At 40.1% G+C, this 20691-nt stretch overlaps 1 protein-coding gene across 3 annotated transcripts in view; it reads right to left on the bottom strand.

Moving 5' to 3' along the window:
* Nucleotides 1–20417, bottom strand: part of il1rapl2 (interleukin 1 receptor accessory protein-like 2) — a 203688-nt gene extending 183271 nt beyond the window's left edge. For all 3 annotated transcript variants that reach the window (XM_058062861.1, XM_058062860.1, XM_058062863.1), the window contains exons 1-2: nucleotides 20363–20417; nucleotides 19939–20049 (exon numbers count right to left, since the gene is read on the bottom strand). The gene's annotated coding sequence lies outside the window, so the exon portion shown is untranslated. The remainder of the gene's footprint in view (nucleotides 1–19938; nucleotides 20050–20362) is intronic.
* Nucleotides 20418–20691: the final 274 nt, after the last annotated feature.

Raw genomic sequence — 20691 nt, 5'->3', positions numbered from 1 at the left:
TCATCAAAGTCATTTTACACATCCGGTCTCACAATGTCACCGAGACAGGAAGTGCACTGCAGGTGGGTGTGGTCAATGAGAGCTGATAGGAGGTTATTCCAACATGCCAGCATTGTCAGATAGTCATCTAACTTAATCAAATAAAGCCGAAGGGTTCCAGACTCCCAGACATTCTCGTGAACTCACACAAACACTTTCAATAAATCACTTGGATCCATTTAGGGAGAAGGATTTCTCCTCAGAGGACACAGAATTACAATACAATAGAATTTTCATTCAGAAAATATCATCAATTCCGTGTGTGGCATGGTGCGTGTTCTGACAAACCTGACCTGATTTCATCAAGACTGACAGCTACGATAGATCAGCTGATCCCCTCCTAGCATGACACTGTCATACACTTGTGGTTTACTATAGCCACTATTTCTCATTCATTTTATTAAAGCTGTATTCATGTTGTAAACACCCACTGGTTCGCCTCCACGGTACCCACTAGTATACTATATCGTATATAGTAGTGAATATACCGTATTTTCTGGACTATAAGTCGCTCTGCAGTATAAGTCACACAAGGCCAAAAATGCATAAATAATTAGAAAACAACATATATAAAAAAGTCACACTGGAGTATAAGTTGCATTTTATTTTACAAACTACTTCACCAAAACTGACTAAGCACAAATCAGAGAACCCGACAAGCCAAAGTAAGATGATAACCATCGTCGTTACACCATTTAGGTACGTTTATTAACATGCATCATGAGCACGGAGCCCATGTTGCTCCTTTTTCAAAATGTTATTTTATTTTATTAACAAACGTATGCTTTAAGCAAAAGCGTAACCCTAACAATGTCTGGGGTGAAGACCGTGGATTTAGGGCTTCTTCAAATATTCAAATTTATCATGGATACTTTTCCTTTGGGTCTGGGTTCACCGATCCATGCTGCAATCAGTGTGCAGCCATTGAGATGAAGCCGCCATTAGGCATGTGTCAAAGTGCTGGGTTGAGGCCTTCCTTCCTTCCTTCCTTCCTTGATGGCCTCAGCTCAATCTTCTGCATCTGAGCGTTTTTGAAGACGCTATCATGACTCTCCTTTTACGGAAAAAAAATGTTGTGTGATGAATGATAAAAGGTGTTTAAGCCTGTAAGAATAATTTACTAATAATCAATATGTGTACGCTTTGTTAAACAATTTTTTGTTTTTTTAATTAATTGCCTCAGCAATGGTTAACCATTTTCAATATATTGCTGCTGACCCAATGTGATTGCATTTCTTATTATTTTACCCATGAGTTTGTGAAACCCAAGTTGTCAAGTAGGAGTGGTTAGCGCGCAGGCCTCACAGCGAGAAGACCCAAGTTCAGTTCCACCCTAAATTAATTGGGGACTCCAAATTGTCGACAGGTATGAATGTGAATGGTTGTTTGTCTATATGTACCCTGTGATTGGCTGGCCACCAGTCCAGGGTGTACCCCGCCTCCGCGACCCTCATGAGGATAAGCGATAGAAAATGAATGAATGAATGAATGAATTTCCTGGCTTGTCTCTTCCCAACTAAACTAAATTTGAATATATCTTCTGTCACTTCATACTTTCCCCTTTCCCCCTTCCACTGCTGGCTTTTATTTCTATCCTTGCAAGCTCAGCTGTCCAGCATGGCTACTTGCTGTTTTAGCTTTTAGCTCACTTTGCCTTGTCATCCATTTTCTATTTTGCTTTCCTTTTATATTCATCAAGCCTCTGCAGTGGCTTCCAGCATCCCCCTAAAAGCATTGCTGGGCAGCCAGGTGAGGTGAGGGATCATTCTGTGTCAACCAACCTTGGACTAAAAGAGAAAGAAGCAGCAGGAGATGAAATGAACGGAAATGCAGTCCGTAAAGGAAATGCATCACCAATTCACATCATATCAATTGGTTTAAATATAGAATCTTTCATGAGGGAAAGATGGAATAGAAAATGACCAATGTATTGTTGTTTACTGTATTTATCGATATGAGCGGCAGTAGAATGAAACAAAAAGCTCCCTCTCTGCTTCAGTTTAGAACACTTTGTTTGACAGCTCTTGAACACACCACAGTTGCTGTGGAGTGAAACTTTGACACCATGATTCTGATTCCATCTTACAATATCATTTACTGGTACTCGTACATTTTATTAGGGGTTCGAGCCAATTTTGGAATTTTGACATCACATTGATAAATCTGCAGTAATTGTTTTTTTGCTATAGTTTACTTACATAAATTGCGTAAAGGCAGTATCGTGTCAGCGTGCTTGGCATGACCGCCTCAGAGCCATGCCCCCCCCCCCCGTACATGCGTGGAGACTTGAGTGTATATTGTTTTTTTAGTGCTTGACTGGGCCTCTCGCTCAAAGTCAGCTGAAATAGGCTCCAGCTCACGTGACCCTGAACAGGATAAGCGGTAGAAAGTGAAAGTAAATGAATGTTTTCTATATGGACAGCTTTTCTTGTGCCTATATTGTTTGTGGTTGACGACAGAACATGCTATTTTAGTTAAGTTCAGATGCATTTATTTCACTTTGAACTATGCAAAAACCTTTTTTATTATGTAGATGGAATGCATAATGCAGAGAAAAAAACTATTACTGTTATACACAATGGCAAAACAGCCGCTGTTTGTCACACACCAAGAATACCCTTCACTCTTGTGTAATTACACCTCCACGTTATTGTATGTGTACTGGAAAATAAATTAATGTGTTCTAGCCATGGTCATTTATATTAACATTCTGAATAAAAACTGAAGCACGTTTTTACACACACACACACACACACACATACGCACAACAGCTTTTCCCTGCTGTCTGAAACACACATACACTCACAGAGTGATACTTCACGTACAATAGGGAGCATAGACTCTTATTAAACCTCCCCTCATAGCTCTCAATAATAAAACGCAGCTTTATTAAATGTCTTTCTATTCAAGGTGCCAATGATTTATCTGGAAAAAAATATCACTCTGCACAAAGCTCAGCTCTACTTGAATTCTCAAGAATAACCCATTTGGTTTTTTTTTTTACTTTGCTAGTAACAAGACAGAACTCAGCGAGCACCTAAAGAAAAAAGTTGTACTTGGAATCCTCCTGGGTTATCTGCAATCACCGCCTGTACGTTTTAGAGTATTGGCCATCAACAGTTCTGAACTCCTGTGAGGTGAAGAACTAAGCAATGTTGAAGTATTCCAGCAATCACAAGTTGCCAGCTTGGAGGCAATGAATGTCGTTTTGTTGGGCTGTACATGTTTCCAGAATGGAGGATCATAGCCTGCCAAAGATTGATTATATGGTGAGCTGTCTCTCTGGCACAAGGACAAGGAGCACCAAAGAAAAGATACAAAGACTCACTTAGTGTCTGTCACATCAATCGATCTCAATGGTCCTTCTTGGCCAGAAATGGAGAAGCCTGGCGAAACACAATACACCGATCTGTCTCCTGTGAGGCGGCTGGAAAGGCCTGCCTGGAGGAAAAGGGAGTGGGAAGGAACACTACGACTGTAGCGCTCAATAGAGGAAGAATATCAGCAACTCGTATAGCCATGGTTGACTTTATGAGCTTGACCTCCAGCATCTCGATATGCCACACCTCTGAGGTGGATGGATCTCCGAAAAAAGCTAAGTGACTAACAGATTTGTAAACAATATTCAAGAGAAATTGGTAGAACAAGTTTTAGATCTTGGAATTCAGCCGTGAAAATTGGGAACAAAAACAGAAGTGTTGCATTTATATTTTTATTGAGCGTGGATTAATTTAGACACTAAGTGAGAAAGTAAAGGCAACCTTCTCATGGTGTTGCTTTCTGCCAATAGTTCTGCTCCCACACAGACTTTGTAGCTTGGATAACAAGTGAACACCCACTTATCCAAATGAAAGTAGCACTAGGGACGGCTAAGAGACTTCAAAACTCCCGGTGCACTTTTTAGTGACTCACATGACTACTTCAAGGACAGTCAGCTGAAAATAAAAATGTGTAAAGTCCTTACAGTCACTTGCATTTATGGGATTTTGCTAGGTCTTAAACATAAAGAGATACAACAACATCAAATATTATATGCCTGTTGGAAAGTTTTTTTCATATTATTTGTAGGAATGCCATGAGTTCAGTTCCCATTCAGTCCCATTCATTTTATATTTGTAGCAACTGAGCATTCCTAGTAACTGTGCTTGTAAAATTGGTGGTCAGCCAAATGTAACGAGCCGAAATGAAACAGTTGGTGATAATGGGTTCAGAATCAATATTTTAAATAAAATAAATCTACTCACAAAATGTCAATTCCTCTGCCTCTGTCAGGCATTGGCAGCATAAGAGTTTTGCTCTGATCAACTAACCAGAGGATGGAAAATGCTGACGTTACTGTAGGCAAGCTAGCTGGCCCAATGAGGAGAAATTGGAACCCTGATGAAAGAAACATCCCCGTTGTTTATGGTATTTAAGTGATATGGGCTGGCCATCCTGATTTAGATTAGACTGACATAACACATGGACACATGAAATCTGATTGGCTCAAAAAACGTAATTGGCTCTCAACCAGGCCAAAGTCAAATGTGATCAACACCAACTCATCTGTAACCCTAATGAGGACAAGGATGGATTGAGTGATCATAACCATAAAAGCAGAGCTTTTGTTGGGTGTGATTACATCATAGCGCCATAGTACCTATATAACAAAGGGGCCTGCAAGTGCGCTGTACATTTTCACACACGGGGCTCTCAGATGAGTTAGTACTTTGAAGTGCAATTCTTCTCCCACTTGTTCATCCTGCTTTGTTAAGGAGGGATCTATCTGGAGCGCCCCTGAAGGCTCTTCTAAAAGCTTTTGCTCTTCCCTCAATACCTCCATGCTCCCCCCTGCAATTCTATTGCACTCTTCCAGTGCTTGACTGTCTAATGTAACATGAGTTCCATTTTAATAACACGCACAAGGTCTGTCATGTTGCCATGACTACTGCTGCTTTTTGAAACAATAATATAAAGATATGTCTGTTGTATGGAAATACAGTCTGTGCTATTTTTGGACATGAAGTTGTATGACACCCCCATTAGCAGTGAAGTCCGTCAATGGCGACTCAGGTAACACTTCCTCTCCTGAGCTGAGTTCTGGTCAGATTTCGGTGCTGAGGAAAGTTCCAGATAATTTCTGGGGTTTCAGTTAATGAAAGAGTTTGGCTTCTGATAACAATATGCAACAATGTATCACAAAAAGGCCTAGTTATAAAATCTTCTGTGTTGATATGCAGCACATAATCTTCCCAGTGTGGCAGATGTCTGCACTGCTTTCTAGTTTCTCAAGTGGCATGGATGGAGATTTTTGTTTTTCTTAATGCCGTAATGGGGAGAAAAGAGTGGAAAGTGAAGGCTTAGTCTTCCCCTCATTTAGAGAAGACCTGTTCACACCCCCTCTCTCTGACACACACCCACACACTCTCGCTTACAAACCACTGCACACACCCACGTGCTCACACACGCGTAGATACTGACACTAGAGGGAAGCCGGAATAGCCCAGAGTGTTTAAAGCCCACACTGGTTTCCGATGTGTGGATAACCCCCCCCCCACACACACACACACACACAGTGATCTGAGACACAAGAAAAATTACATTTTGTCTTTTGATACAAGGGATTGTTGCCTCGTCTGCACAACCACTTAGCAACGGTGCTCTTGTATAACCAGTCTATACCATTTTGCACTTCCATCATTTCCATCCAGCTACTGTACGCTTTTAAAATCCTTATAGAGTAGTATCATGTTTCTACAGCATTTGGTGTAGTCGCTGTATCGTGGAGACTTTCTTCTCCTGATCCACACAGGAAGATGTTAGCTGTCGCTTCAGTATTTAATGACTCAATAACAAAGTGATAATCATAGCGAGAGACAGGCTGCTGATTACTTACAGCGAGTGGCTTGGCTCCTGGCCATACTCTCATTTTAAGCTGTTAAGATGAGCCTCCTACCCAGCAACTGCCAGAAATAAACACGTTTAAGGAGTATTTCCTCCAAGACTGAGCACTAGTGACTCATGTGTTTGGGAATAAGGAAGCGAATAGACAGCAAAACCACGACACAAAGACTTGGCGATGAGGTCTTTCTTGAATTGAGTAGTCTTTCTCACCTTTATTATCAATTTAGCTGGCCCTTAATACTTTCTTTGGGTTAACTAGCAGCCGCACTCAATTAAAAATGCATGGCCAGTGAGTCAGTCACGTGGAGGATGCTTTGTTCGGCACTCGATTCTGCAGGATGACACAGTTTCAATGCTGTTACAGACTTTGAAATGTCTATACTTTATCAATAATCCGGAGGTCGCTTCAGTCCAGTCCATTTTTCACTACTATTACAAACGGCTTTATGAATGCCGTCATTGTTTTCCAGTAATGGGGAAAATCTAAATTATTAACATTTGTTGATCTGAACTTGTTAACTATTAACTTTTTTAATGTTAATTGTTAAGTTGCTGTGTGGTGATTTTAGCGTTCCGTGTAAGATGACACTGAGTCGGACTGTTATGAGTCAAGACCTACTGTGATTTTCCCTTTTCTCCTTAAATATAGTGGGTGTGGCTTAAACGCAGTTAAATTACAGTAAATACCTCGCCAACAATTGTGGTTGCTCATGCCCAGGAAAACACTCCCCCCAGTGTTTTCGTCTGGAATTGCAGTCACAAATTGAAGTACTCTTTGGGGTTAATAACTCGTAACTGCCTGTCCTTCATTCCCACATTCTCAACCACCTTTTCTAAATGAAGCTTTTTACGTAACATCTGACTTGCAATGTGACAAGCACATGCGTTACAACATTTACATAATTGAATCAAACATGTGCATATAAGAGTGTGTGTCGCAGTGCGAGTGCACATTTGAATGTGAAGCTGAGGGCAGAAGCTGTGCAGGCAAAGCAGATTTTAAAAATAAAATCATTGTTGAATACCTGTGAATAGCAAGGATCTACTGTATGTCTAGTATTCAAATCTGATCATAATTGACTGTATGATCGGCAGTAGGCCATTTCATCCTTGGATTTTCCACCCATGCGATGATGTAATGATGTACTGTGGCGATGTCCAAACAGCAAGTAGCCACTTTGATACATTTTTTGTTTATTTTGTAAAAAGGCTAAAAAATATGTGTGTCGAGAAAAATCTTATTCGATATTAGTATCAACATGTCAGGTTTTTCTCTTCACACTGTACCTTTTTGCTCTATTTGTCAAATTATTCTATTAAGTGTACTAAAATGACTATTTGCTCTTTACCGCAATTATGTGGCTTCTTTCTCCTTCACCGTCTTTCAGATCTCACGGTTTACTCACGGTCCCCCCGTCTCATTCAGGTACCTTTTTATCCATCATCAAATGCAAAAATCACAGATCATTTTGTTGGTACTCCCAAGATAAGAGGAAGTCAAAGAGGCGAGGACGAGAAAGTGAGAAAGCAGAAAAGAAGAGGGTGTTCACATTAAATTTTTGTGATGTTTGCTGTAAATCATTTATAGTTTGTGCTTTCTTTTGGTTGTGTTGGATCTGATAGAGATGTTTATTTCATGTAAGATATCATCAAATATGTAGGAAAATAAGATGACCGTGAAATGAACATGACCCCTGCGGTCACGAGATATTTTATTTCTTTGTAAAACAACATAATATATGTTTGACATTTCCGTGCTGCCTGTAGAAAGTAGCAACAGTCGGGCCAGATGTTCATTTAACCCCTGCATTGCCAGAGATCATCGACTACATCAATTAAGTACAGCATGTTTTCCTCCTGAGATTTAAACACATCAGTCTTTAACTAATTGCATCTTTAAGTAGCAAACCTTTGTGATGGGAGACCTAATGTTTGGTTGTACAAAATTGTTTGTGAATACTTCAGTCAGCAATTATAACATGTTGACTTTCACATTACGTTTTCTTGCAAAAAGCACTAAATCTATTTTTAACTTAAACAACTCTGATTTTATTCCAGGTATTCCAAAACATCCATAATGATAACTTGCAATCGGGCGAGTCATTCTCCGGGTACTCCGGTTTCCTCCCACATTCCAAAAACATGCTAGGTTAATTGGCCACAGGTATGAATGTGAGTAGAAAATGAATGAATGGATCATTCCTAATATATGGGACTTCACTTGTAAACATGAAACACTGACACAAAACATGCCTGTATATGCCAGGGTTGCCTGTATACTCCTACAGCAGTACTGCAGTACTTTGTCACCCGGCCGAGTCACAGGTAATAAAGAAAAAAAGCCCACATTATTGTAGAGCTAAGGTTCCAGACAGCTTCTTGTTTAGTAATTTGACTCTGTGCAGCAGGCCAAGATTGAGTCCGGGCAGAGAAGGTGATGAAGCCATGATTGTATTGTTCTGATTCAAGTGGAAACTGATTCCACCTCCAAAAAATCCCCAAAAAGAAAAACTGAGATAGGGACTCAGCCGTATGACATATACTGCACTCACTCGATTTTCGCTTTCTTATAGAAATCCGATCTAGTCTAACACTTCATTAAAGATACCACCATCAATCACACCTGAACACACCATGCCTTTTCTACTCATTGGACGCATTTCACACAGTAAATACTTTCTCCAAAATAAAACAAATCGTTCTTGTCTACTTCATGCTTTAAATTTCACAATAGCTTAATATTAGTAAAACATGGACTGGCGACCAGTCCGCCTTTCGCCCAAAGACAGCTGGGATAGGCTCCAGCATACCTGTGATTCTATAAGCACAAGTGGTATAGAATAACAGAATATAGAAGAACAGATAGGGAAAACAATTGTGTACCTCTCTTTTGTGTATGAAATTAAAAACCATATGACACCAGAAAAGAAGCTTCATGGCCAAATGATAGTCAGCTAGTACAACTTGAATTTATGTTTATATCATGCGGCTTTATGTACTTTTGTAGACCTACATTATTTTCCTCTGTGGCAAAATAAACATTCTCTGTTTTCAATCTCTAAACCACAAATATAAACAAATAGTGGATGGAAAATATTGCGATTGAGACGTAATTCTGTATTTGTATCTGTATGAACACACACATTGAGACACAAGTACACAGTAGAAACATCAGACACAGTTCTCTGAATATTACAGCACTGCTTGGTTCTGTGAATGTCAAAGTAAAGCACTGAGATGATGACCGCCAAGTCCTTATAGGTCCTTGTTGGTCCTTATAGGCCAGACTCCTCCCCTTTAAGTCGCAAGGTGCCGTCTGCACAAATCGCCTTGGTTTGCAAAGTTATAGCAGCGGTTCTCCAGTGGCTGGAGGATATTTCTGGCATAAACGGCAGGTCAGAAAATCCAACCTTTGTGAGAAGAAAAAATATGATGTTTGGATAACAAATTAATTTTGTACCAGGTATTATATTTGCTTTTTTATCATTGATAATTGTGATTCCCTTGTAAATGTCTTTCACATAGCCACATATCGATCAGACCCTTCATGTTTAAGCATCCCTAAAGTAGAACAAGCAGTGGAACAACATAAGGGTTATTAAAAACATCTAATACTTGATTTTCTGCTTTTCTGTGAGTTTCAGTTTTGCATATCCATTTTTAAGCAAAATGCCATCACTCCTTGGGACCATCCAGCATCTTCCCCTGATTTAAATTCCATAGACAACATTTTGTAACCAATTAACCGCGATAAACGAGGGCCGTCTGTACTCAGTAAAGTTGGGACTGCGGCATGTCTTTGCTATAAAAGTGAGTAATGCTCTTTAATGACTAATATTTCACTTTGTGTGAGAAGGAGATGACAAGGAGGACGAACTTCAGCAGCTGGAAGTCAAACCATTAACAGACCTTTGACATCCCTGCTGTCAGCCTAAAACTGTCACGGAGGAACAGCAGGTCACCATCCTGAACCGGTGGAACACGTATTGGATGCTAGGTGAGAAGAAACTTAAATGATCCCTGATGGGAAATGGCAACAAAGCAATAATCTTTGCTCCATAGGTGTTGTAATTAAACACAAACTCTAAACTATTTGAAGTGATTTAAGATATAACTTCCTTTGGTTATTGCTAACATTTGTCAAGAGTTTGATATATGTATTACCTTTTCTGACAAAACATTTATTTTTATTTTTTTTTATGGTTTTAAGCAAAGTACACTCACCAGCAATGGATGTTTTTTTTTTCCTGACAACCTTAAATTAACGAGAAGACGACAAAGCTATGAGTCACCACCAAAAAATATACATAAAAATCATGTGTATATGTAGTAACTCACTTTTATGTAATATAGTAGTATATATATAGTATTATATGTAGTAAGTCAGACTTTTATCATATTGACTTTGAACCCGGGCTGCAAGGCGAATGAGTGGTTAGCTCGCAGGCCTCACAGCTAGGAGACCAGAGTTCAATTCCACCCTCGCAACCCTCGTGAAAATAAGCGGTAGAAAATGAATGAATGACTTTGAACCCAGACGTCTTTCTTGGTCCTTGTTGTTGCTATAAGGTCCATAGTCCACGTACCCTCCCCGGCTGTTCAGCATGCTCAAGGGAGTCTTCAGTTGTGGCTTATAGCTTATATCGTCTCCAAAATGACACTCATGTCTGGGCCAGTGTCCATTTCTAGTGTATTTCTTTTCAGTGTGTCGTCAGTGTTATGGTACCATGTATCATTTGAATGTCCCGCATCTGTGATTTCACCGAGAAACTGTGTGTTTGGCTTTCGTCCTCTCGCTCATAAAGGTGCAGTTACTTCCATAATCACATGGGACTAACAAACCACAGCAAAATGTCCTTGTTTCCGACAGATGCGGCCAACACTCATCCACATTTGTTGCGTTCCTATCCAGACTTGCTCACATAATGTCCTTATTGTTGTGCCTTTAGCATTTTTGTCTGTGCATGGCCGTGTTTATTATCTTTGTTAACGTGTGTCACAACGTGTGTAGCCTTGATGCTACTTCACTTACACGTGCACTCCTCGCTCACAAATTCCAATGACTAATCTGTCGCAGGTATTCTCATTCTTAGCATTGGCAAATGCTACACGTGTCGGCTAGTTCATGCAGGCTATTTAAATCGTTCTCACGGCTTTTCATTATGCAGACCCCTCTCGTCAATTGTGTTCTCTTCCAGCACAAAGTAATTGTACAGTTTCACTATGACAGTCTCATAATTGTGCTTCATACTGAAATACTGCAGAATAGGTGGCGAATCTGGAAGATCTAGAAAGTTTTCTATGTGGGACCTTATTGTGTGTCGCTACTCCATAAACTCAATACAAAGTGCCGAAAATGAGCATGATAGGTCCCTTTTAAGAAATGCTATTCTCTTGCTAATGCAGTTGCAAGCAAGTCGAGTAATTCAAATTCACAATTTCAAATACATTCAGTTCAAAGCCGTTAGAAAAATGACCTAGTTCAAGCACAACACAGCATATCACTTGTGCTACACAACGTAATATAGTCCCGTGCATCATAGACCAGGTGGTTTTCAGAGGACTAGATGCTTAAACTAGTTCTCTCAGTGAGTATGCTTGGACCTGAATTCATCTTCTGGCCACCAATAAATCTCTACATATCCTTGGAGTAAATGTTTTATTGAATGCCTCTATGGGTGTTGGAGGAAAATATCACGGAACTTAGAAAAATTGATTTCAAAGGGTAAAAGCTGAGTGCACAACACAAATGTAAACATCCGATCTGCTGATGCTGATGGTCTGCCGGGTTATTTAATGGCAGGGCTTGACACAGCAAGCTGCTGCTATAATTATGAGTTGAGGTTAAAGACTCCCTCTGGCCGCGTGCCTGGAGTACTTCAGGTATTGTACTTTTGTGGAAACACTCTTTAGGATGTGCGTATTCACACATTAAATTTAAATTAAATGTATATTGCTGAATAAATCATTCATTTAACTACCCCTGGAGAAAAAAACATACTGATTAACAAGGCTACTCTAGTAATAGTACAATATTTCCTTACACAGTCTCGTATACGCCTGCTTTGAAGTTTTGGAAAAATCGAATTGATCAAAGTTCTTTACCTCTGTTCCCGTTTATTACAGAATAAAATGTTTTTAATTCTGCATGTAAAACCTTGATGTACGTAACTTTTTTCCACACATGTGATGCAATACAACAATTCCACCAGGAATTGGATGATGAAATAAAACTGAGAGGAGTATGGGATTATAATTTGACTTTGTCTGACAGCATGCGTCACAGTATGTTTTCTGGATTACGTTAAAACCTGCTCCATTGATGTCCTTTTCACATGTACAGGCTATTGTTGGCCACAGTATGGAGGTAACAGGCCCACATTTGGCATTCTGTCATGTAGACTCACAATAGGCCCGAGTGTTTTATAGCTGAGGGATTAACTGTCACAATGCTGCATTCATCTTGAAACCTCTGAACACAACATTAGAATTACATGTTCCTCGATAGCCCGTTTTGGGCAATCACAGGGCCTTTATACCGTATTTTATTATTACTATGGTAATGGTTTTATTTCATTAGAACATGCATCAGATTCCAATTGAGTGCATCCCATAATCAGTTCCCAGTTCCACATGTCCAAAAGGAGTAGGAAGAAGCAAAGCTTATTAAATCCTACCCCTCCATCTGGTACTTTTACAATCAGTAACTCTTACATTTGTTCACTTCCTGCTTTCCTAATATAGTTTAAGTTTTTTATTTTTTTTACAAGTCACACTTTTTTTTCATAGGTTGGCTGTTCCTGCAACTTGTACTCCAGAGCGACTTATAAATGAAAAAATCTGTTTGTTACATAATCCCTGGACACCTTTTCTGTTCGTGTTTATTTTTTGTGTAGCTGAATAACTATTATGTTAGCATATCTCACACCTATTCGGCCTGTTCTCCATTCTTTTATTATTGTTATAACTTGCCTTCCAAGATGACGTAATGTCTGTTTTGGTCAAGTACTTTATAAAATAAATTACCCGCAAAAAATGCGACTTATGTATGGTTTTTTTTTGTTTACCTAATTATGCATTTTTGGCCTTGTGCGACTTATAGTCCAGAAAATACAGTATTTACACATGGACTTTAAAGCCTCCAATTAGCCCAGCATGGATGTTTTGGAATGTCCACGGACGCCAGAGTACCCAGAAAACCCGGTATCACGATACGTAGGCCTGTCATGATGATCAATACATCAATTAAAAGCATGATTACTTAAAAACAAATGCAATCATTTTGCCGGCTTCGATATATTGACATTTGCATGTGTGTTTCCATCGTGACGAGAAGTATTGATGATGTCAGCGGGAGTCTTATATTACAGTATTTATGTCTAACGAGGGATGACTATTTTAAAGTGGAAGTTAATTGGAGGGCCAGATTAATCAGAGGCAGGGGCCGTATCCAGCCCGCAGGCCGCCGCTGTTGTCTTATGCAGAAACGACATCATACACAAATGGGACCCATCAGCAGTGTTGAGTACACTTCTCTCTCTTCCAAAATATTTGTGACACTTTGGGGTAGTTTTGCCTGAAGCCTTTCACCAGGTTAGCTTGTATACGTTTGTGTATACGCGTTTATGTGTGTGTCCTTTTTGCCGCAGGAGCAACAGATCATGTAATGAATTGATAAAATAAAACACTTTCATGTTTTTGTGATCATCAGACGCCCGGCACGCGTAGAAAGAGAGTTCGGTTCAGGTGTGATTTATCATTCAAAGCTGCCGCCGCAGTTGCATGGCTAAGAGGATGTACGCCATTGTGTGTTTGTTCATCTTTGCCGTGTGTGTGTGTGTGTGTGTGTGTGTGTGTGTGTGGGTGTGTAAAGGAGGTAGAGAGTAAGAGGATATGACAGCTCTGTGTCAGGAGCCCTTGCCTCCAAGGCCGGATTTATTTTATTCAGAAGCATGGTAGCTGACTGGTTTGTAGCCTGGAGTCTAAATCGATAGGAAGCACACATGCAAGAACTAATATCTTTGGGGGTACTTGAGGAAAATCCCCTTTTTTCCTACTAAATGAAATTTACGACTATATCCCAGCTCTTCTGAGCTCCTCCCAAGCCTGCACTATTATGGGCTGTTTTGGACAGCGGTTCATTTCAGGTTATGTATTGTCCAATATACAGTATTTAGAATTAAGAATGGAGCGAATTTCCATCAATTGACTATATGCGCTATACATGCTGAGCTTAAATGTCTCAGACATGGCAAAACTGTTTTCTTCAATACAGCCCAGCTATTAGCCAATAGCAATGAAACACAAGTAATTGATGCCCATAAAATATCTATTTTCTATTCTCGGCTGCTTCACCAGTTCACTCCTACGCCTCCAAAACGCTGCTGCTAGCTTGTCCTCCGATTTCAGATCAGCATTTGCAATAAAAGTGGATTAGAATAAATTACAATAACCCTCATCTCTTGAATTCCTAACAAAGGAAGCCAAGCTTAAGGCTTAAACTTATTTCAGTATTTTAAAATATAGCTGGGCTGTAAGAGACCCGAGTTCAATTCCACCCTTAGCCATCTCTGTGTGGAGTTTGCTGATGTTCTCCCCGTGCATTTGTCCATATGTGCCCTGTGATTGGCTGGCCACCAGTCCAGGGTGGACCCCATCCCTCTCCCCAAGACAGCTGGGATAGGCTCCAGCACCACTGCGACCCGTTGACCTCCAACTAACTACTTTCACTTCAATCTTGTTCTTTCTTTTCATATGATTCTATTCTATATAGTATATCATATATGTATATGTATATGTATATATATATATATATATATATATATATATATATATATATATATGATATATGAACTATTTATGCTCATTCATTTTAAAATAGACACATCATCTGCCACCATTATCATTGCTGTAAATCCCTGACCTTTTGCCCTTCAGTTCCTTTCATTCTCACTGGCCTTTACTGAATATTTCACTCTCCATCACCTCAGCCCCCCCCTTCATCTTTCATCATATTTCTTTATGTGCCATTCCCTCTCCATCCGACAGAAATCATTTTCCAATCTTTCAGTGGTCTAGTCATAGATTGGCCTTTTGTTTAATTTACTAAATTTCAAAGTGACAGTGTCAATTTGTATTTAATATGGCCATCAAAGTAATACCTTGCTGGAGCATTTAACATGTAAACATGCTGATATACAAATAAAAGTATTTGTATAACTACATGTCAGCAACTTGAGTGTAAAGCACAGATTTTGATGACGAGTAGATTTTCAATTTAGAAACTGCTAAACACCCAGCGGCCCCTAAATTAGAAGCTCACAGTGAAGTTGAAGCAACGCTGCCATGCATGAGTGAAAGCTTATATAATGTCATTACATGAAAAATGTGATATTGATTAAAATAATGGATGCTGATGAATTATTAATGGTTGATTTACCATCTTTTTACTGCCTTCATGGGGATCAGCTTCCATTTGCTCACAAACCACCAGTGAGACATTTTTTGCAGGGTGCATATCACAAGACAGGAAGTCCGACACACGGCAGACATGCTTGTGCTGGATGCTGCAGTGGGGGCAGAGCTGATTGTCGGCTAGCAGCTAGCGTCATCACACACTCATCCACAGTGCATCACAAAACTACCGAAAAGGTAACATCGGAACTGCCACCACTGCTCCAGTGTTTAACGCTTTGCAAAGTGTTTGTTTGTATGTTGCTATGTCAAATTAATGTACAAACGGTAAATTACTGTAATACATGGTATCATGAATGTGTCTGTGTGCAGTTGCGGTTCTAGCTATGGGCCATATGGGCAATTGTCAAGGGCGACATTCTGCAAGGGGTGCCGTAGGGGGAAAGAAAAATATAATATATATATATATTTTTTTTTTACTAATGCTCAGTGTTCACGAAATCCTCATCACATCAGCACATGGCAGACGGGCCCCCTCTACAGGCGTGATACTCGCACCCCCAAATGTGATCAAAAGTCCACCATGTGATGTGGATGAAACCAAGCAAGATCTGAAGGGGGTGGGTGTCGCTGGACCTTAGCCTTCAGGTTATTAATGAGGTAAAAAAATTGAAATTACGACAATAATCGCTCAAAAATAATTCCAAAAAGTGCAGTTTGCCTTGAAGCGTTGAGATCAGTGGTCATCTTAATAAGTGCTAACATACCTGAAAACAACGCAAGTACTGTGTCTGTCAACCCAGGCTTGTTATGGAGGAATGGACAATGTGCAAATCTGATGTCTTCTTTCACTTTCTCTCACACACACACACACACACACACACACATCAGATATGCGAGCTTGTGTTGTCCACGTGGTGCATCATGTTGGCACCAAGGGCTCATTATCAGATTTGTCACCAGAGAGAATGTGTGCCTAAGAAGCAAAAATATCTCAAGGGAAATGCCGAGCATGAGAGCGTGTTGCCTTTGAATCAAAAGGATTAAAGACAGACATATAGTGTGGAGGATGTTTTTGATGTTGAAGATGTAAATCATTATCTAACAAGATTTCCCAATCACCCACATAATATGATCAATGTGCAGTTCAGGACAATGTCAAAGTGTGGAGAAGAAAGGCATGTATGTAAAGCTGTGTTTAAAAGTACAGTAATTGATGAAAGTAATGGCTACCAAACTAATACAATGGCACCTTGACTTTTGTATGCCCCGGTTTTGATTTAAATCTATTAAAGAAAAATGTCTTTTTGTACACGGTTTCAGTTATCGTATTGCCAAACGGTGCACCAAGTACCCAAACAAAATATCCACGTGTTGGTGTCTCAGTCACTTGGAAGCATAGGCAGTGGTTCTTCTAGATTTGGGACACTATAGACAGATTCCAGACAATGAGTGTGTTTTGTTCATCAAATGTCAAGTCAAGTCCCGAGTCACTGCTGTCCAACTTGAGTTACAAGTCTTTGATGATACTGTCCTGTCAATCAAAACTGTGTCTCGAGTCATTCAAGTCAAGTTGCGTAACTTAAGTCCACATATCTTCTATACGTTGATATACTCTATCAATAATGTACTCATGTACTTTTTCAATGTATTTGGCTGGATCTAAAAAAGAAAAAAAACACACACTGCGTTAGTGTGTGCATATTTGTGTGTACGTGTCCCGAGTGACCTCTGTGCGGGGCTTCCTTCAGTGTCACGGCATAATTAGGTGGAGTCCAGACCATCTGCAATCCATCGATCACTGACACACACCCAGTGGCAAATACTCACCTCGTCACCTGCAATACAGACAAAGTAATAGAAGTCACCGTCCACCTCGCCACTAAAAGTAGCACCCGGGTTAATAATCTCCGTATGCTCCAGCCATACTCAAATTCAGCAGAGTTCAGCTGCCTGGGGAGGTTATGTGGAGAATTTAGTCAAATGTCAAGGCTATAAATCCAACAAACACACTATTAACATCCTCAACAATGTTATTATTTTTGTAGGTCAATGTGTAGGGCAAGGGGAATCATGTTGAGGGTTTTAACGAACTACCGAGTACATGTATACGCAGCATAATATGTAAACTGACCAACAACATTGGAAACCATTTAGTTCCAGAAGTATTTAGACAAAGTTACTACCGTTTAGCAGCAAATATCCGCCATTATGATGCCGAGTTTCGGTATGCATTTCTAGTCTTCCTGCCTTCACCGAGTGAAGAGCAGCCAGCAAATCAAGATAGCACGCTGATTCAGCCAGAAGCAAGGATACGTAGATCCTGTACTGTGAAACAGTAAATATTCAGAGTTGTATAAACAATCCATATGCAAATGACAGAACCCTGCATGAATAAGCGCTATAGCACACACTTATATTATATTTGCATTTGTACGGTATGTTATGGATCTTACTGCTGCCCTGCGGTCTGGTTTTTAAACTGGCGACTTCTTAGATCTAAAGAAACGACTCGCTTTTTGCTGTACATTGTTTCACCACCCATTTGTATAAGTTCTTGTTCACGGAAGATGAAGACAAATGAGACAGCTGGGATAGATGTGGACGATCCTTAAAGGGCAAAAACAGAACCCATTCCACTAACAAGGGAAACTTTGGGAAGTTGCCTGATTTTTGTCTGTCCATTTGTCAATGAGGAGTCCACTTTGTGGTTGATGGCGGATGACATAAGAATGAAATGGAAGGAATAGCATGAATGAATAATTGTACGTACACATTAAGAAAGGCTGATATACTGAACAACCCAGTAGCCTGCAGGTAAATTCTACATTGACAAGCCACTACAGACCAGGCTGATTGTGCTAGGAAAGCATGAATGAGGACGGCAGAAGAAAAAAAAAAAGTGACAGGTGCCAAAGTGGTCAAGGAATCACGGCTGATCTCCATGCCACAGTGCATTGACGTACGTGTTGTCACCTCACGTCTTCATCTTAGCGAATGACTCATAATGACGACAGGGTATGTTTCTGCACCTCCGGCTGATGTTTCCACTGTAATTGAACCTTGACAGTTTAGAAAAAAGGGGGTGTGCAGGTTAGAGCTATGAAAAGTGTAATTATACTTGATTGCCCACATCACGCACATCCGACCTTATTAGTATCAGAGTCCTTTTTGAGTATTAGTATTAAGGTATAGTGTTACCTTTTTATGATTAATTTGATCCAAAGGGTCCATACTTAGGTCTATCCCAGTTGAATAGTAATGACAGTGGACTGTGCAGCTAAGTTCACGGTTTTGGTGCCCCGCGTAAACCCACTCAACCATGAGCACAACATGCAAACAGATATACTGGAGATATAGGCTACAAAACCAAATGAGATTCAAACACAGAACTGAACAGTGCATGGCATCCCACTATATTACCCACAGCAAGCTTATACAAAAAAAAACAAAAAGAGAAATAAATATAAATTCCAAAGGATGGGGAAAGTTACGAGAAAAGTTATTCTGAAAAAGAGCAGATGAGGTATAGCGACTCCAATGAAGAACATAATGACTTTGTTAATGACTTGATTGTTCCGCCCTGCATGTCCTGTGTGGAGTGACAGTTAGCTGTAATTTGTACAGGGATTCATCTCTGCAAGTCATTTTAAAAGTGTTTAGAAACAGACACCTGGAGCTCCATATTTCCCAGAGTTTATGTTGAACATACCCGGGGTGCCATATTTTCAAATGACTAAACATAAACATACCATTTGTTTTGCACATAAATCTTGGAAGCCGGTTGAAAACCACAGGGAAGAAAAAAGTGTGTTTACTTGAGGAAAAGTAATCAGGCCGCATGAACAAAACAGCCCAAAACTGACTTTGATTCACTGTTGGATACAACGAACAGGAAATGGTGTCAAAGTAAAAGTGGTCAAGTCAAACTGCCATGTCACATGACATATCCACGCCTTATTAGACACGTGTGGTCACAACTTTCACTTTGTGAACCGATTACATCACTAGGCTGCACGGTGGTTGAGTGGTTAGCGCGCAAACCTCACAGCTAGGAGACCCGAGTTCGATCCCACCCTGGGCCATCTCTGTGTGGCGTTTGCATGTTCTCCCCGTGCATGCGTGGTTTTCCTCCCACATTCCAAAAACATGCTAGGTATGAATGAGAGTGTGAATGGTTGTTTGTCTACATGTGCCCTGTGATTGGCTGGCCACCAGTCCAGGGTGTACAAAGCCTCTTGCCCGCAAGACAGCTGGGATAGGCTCCAGCGACCCTCGTGAGGATAAGCGGTACAGAAAATGAATGATTGAATCACATGCATGAACTAAACCATCAGATCACATACAAATGGTACGTTTATAATATGTTGCCCACTCGAAATCCATTACAGCCTGGTCATCCTGGAAGGTTGAATGGCCATGCAGTGGGTGCCATTTACACGGATACAAGTATGCAATGTGTGAGATTCACAATTGTTAGTTAGTCCATCGAGTCTTGGTGACCCAATAATGGAGGACTTCATTGTGAGAGGTAGTGACCAAAAAAAGGGGGAAAAATTGGGTGAACAGTTCAGGTTGGCTGCAGTGCAATCAATTTCCTACCAGTCCTGAAGAAGCAGGTGGGTCGTCAGTTCATCCACTTGGAGTCCAAGCCGGTCCTGGCTCTAGGCCTCCTTCGCTTAGCTCGCCATCAAGTTCCTGTTCCAAACTGGCCTGTGTAAACACAGGACCACATCAATTAACCAGATCAACACAGGATCAGCGTTATTGGTAAGGATCAGCGTGCACACAATTCTCAATTGTTAGCATGTTCTGTTCATGCTAACCAGCCTACACCATGAGGCTGGGTGGCTAAGCTAAGTGAAGCTAACTTTAGCAACACTTCAACCGTTCAATCTCCAATATATGAAGTGCTCCTAGGTAGTGCTCCCAGTCGTCCCAGCAGTGCTAGTCGGTGCCTATAATGCATTTAGATGCAGCAGCGTTAAAACATATTGTTGGGTTTGAAATACATTTGGAAGCCTACCTGTGCAGCAAGTGTTTCCTCATGTGTCTTTTAGTGAGTGGCTTCCTGTTGGCTATTTATTGGTTAGTGTGTGTGTCATGTGATCAAGGGGTGATATCCTGATTGGGTGCACAGAATCACATGCGTCAACCCTCATGATTTAAATCACCTGGTTGCTGGGTGTTGTATATCAAACATTCTATTTATACTTTATATATATATATATATATATATATATATATATATATATATATATATATATATATATATATATATATATATATATATATATATTTATATATATATATATATATTTATATATGCACCTATAATTATATGAAAGGGTATTA

Source organism: Doryrhamphus excisus, chromosome 23 (genome assembly GCF_030265055.1).
Source record: "Doryrhamphus excisus isolate RoL2022-K1 chromosome 23, RoL_Dexc_1.0, whole genome shotgun sequence".
Lineage (NCBI taxonomy): Eukaryota > Metazoa > Chordata > Actinopteri > Syngnathiformes > Syngnathidae > Doryrhamphus > Doryrhamphus excisus.
This window is presented reverse-complemented; position numbering and strand designations above follow the sequence as displayed.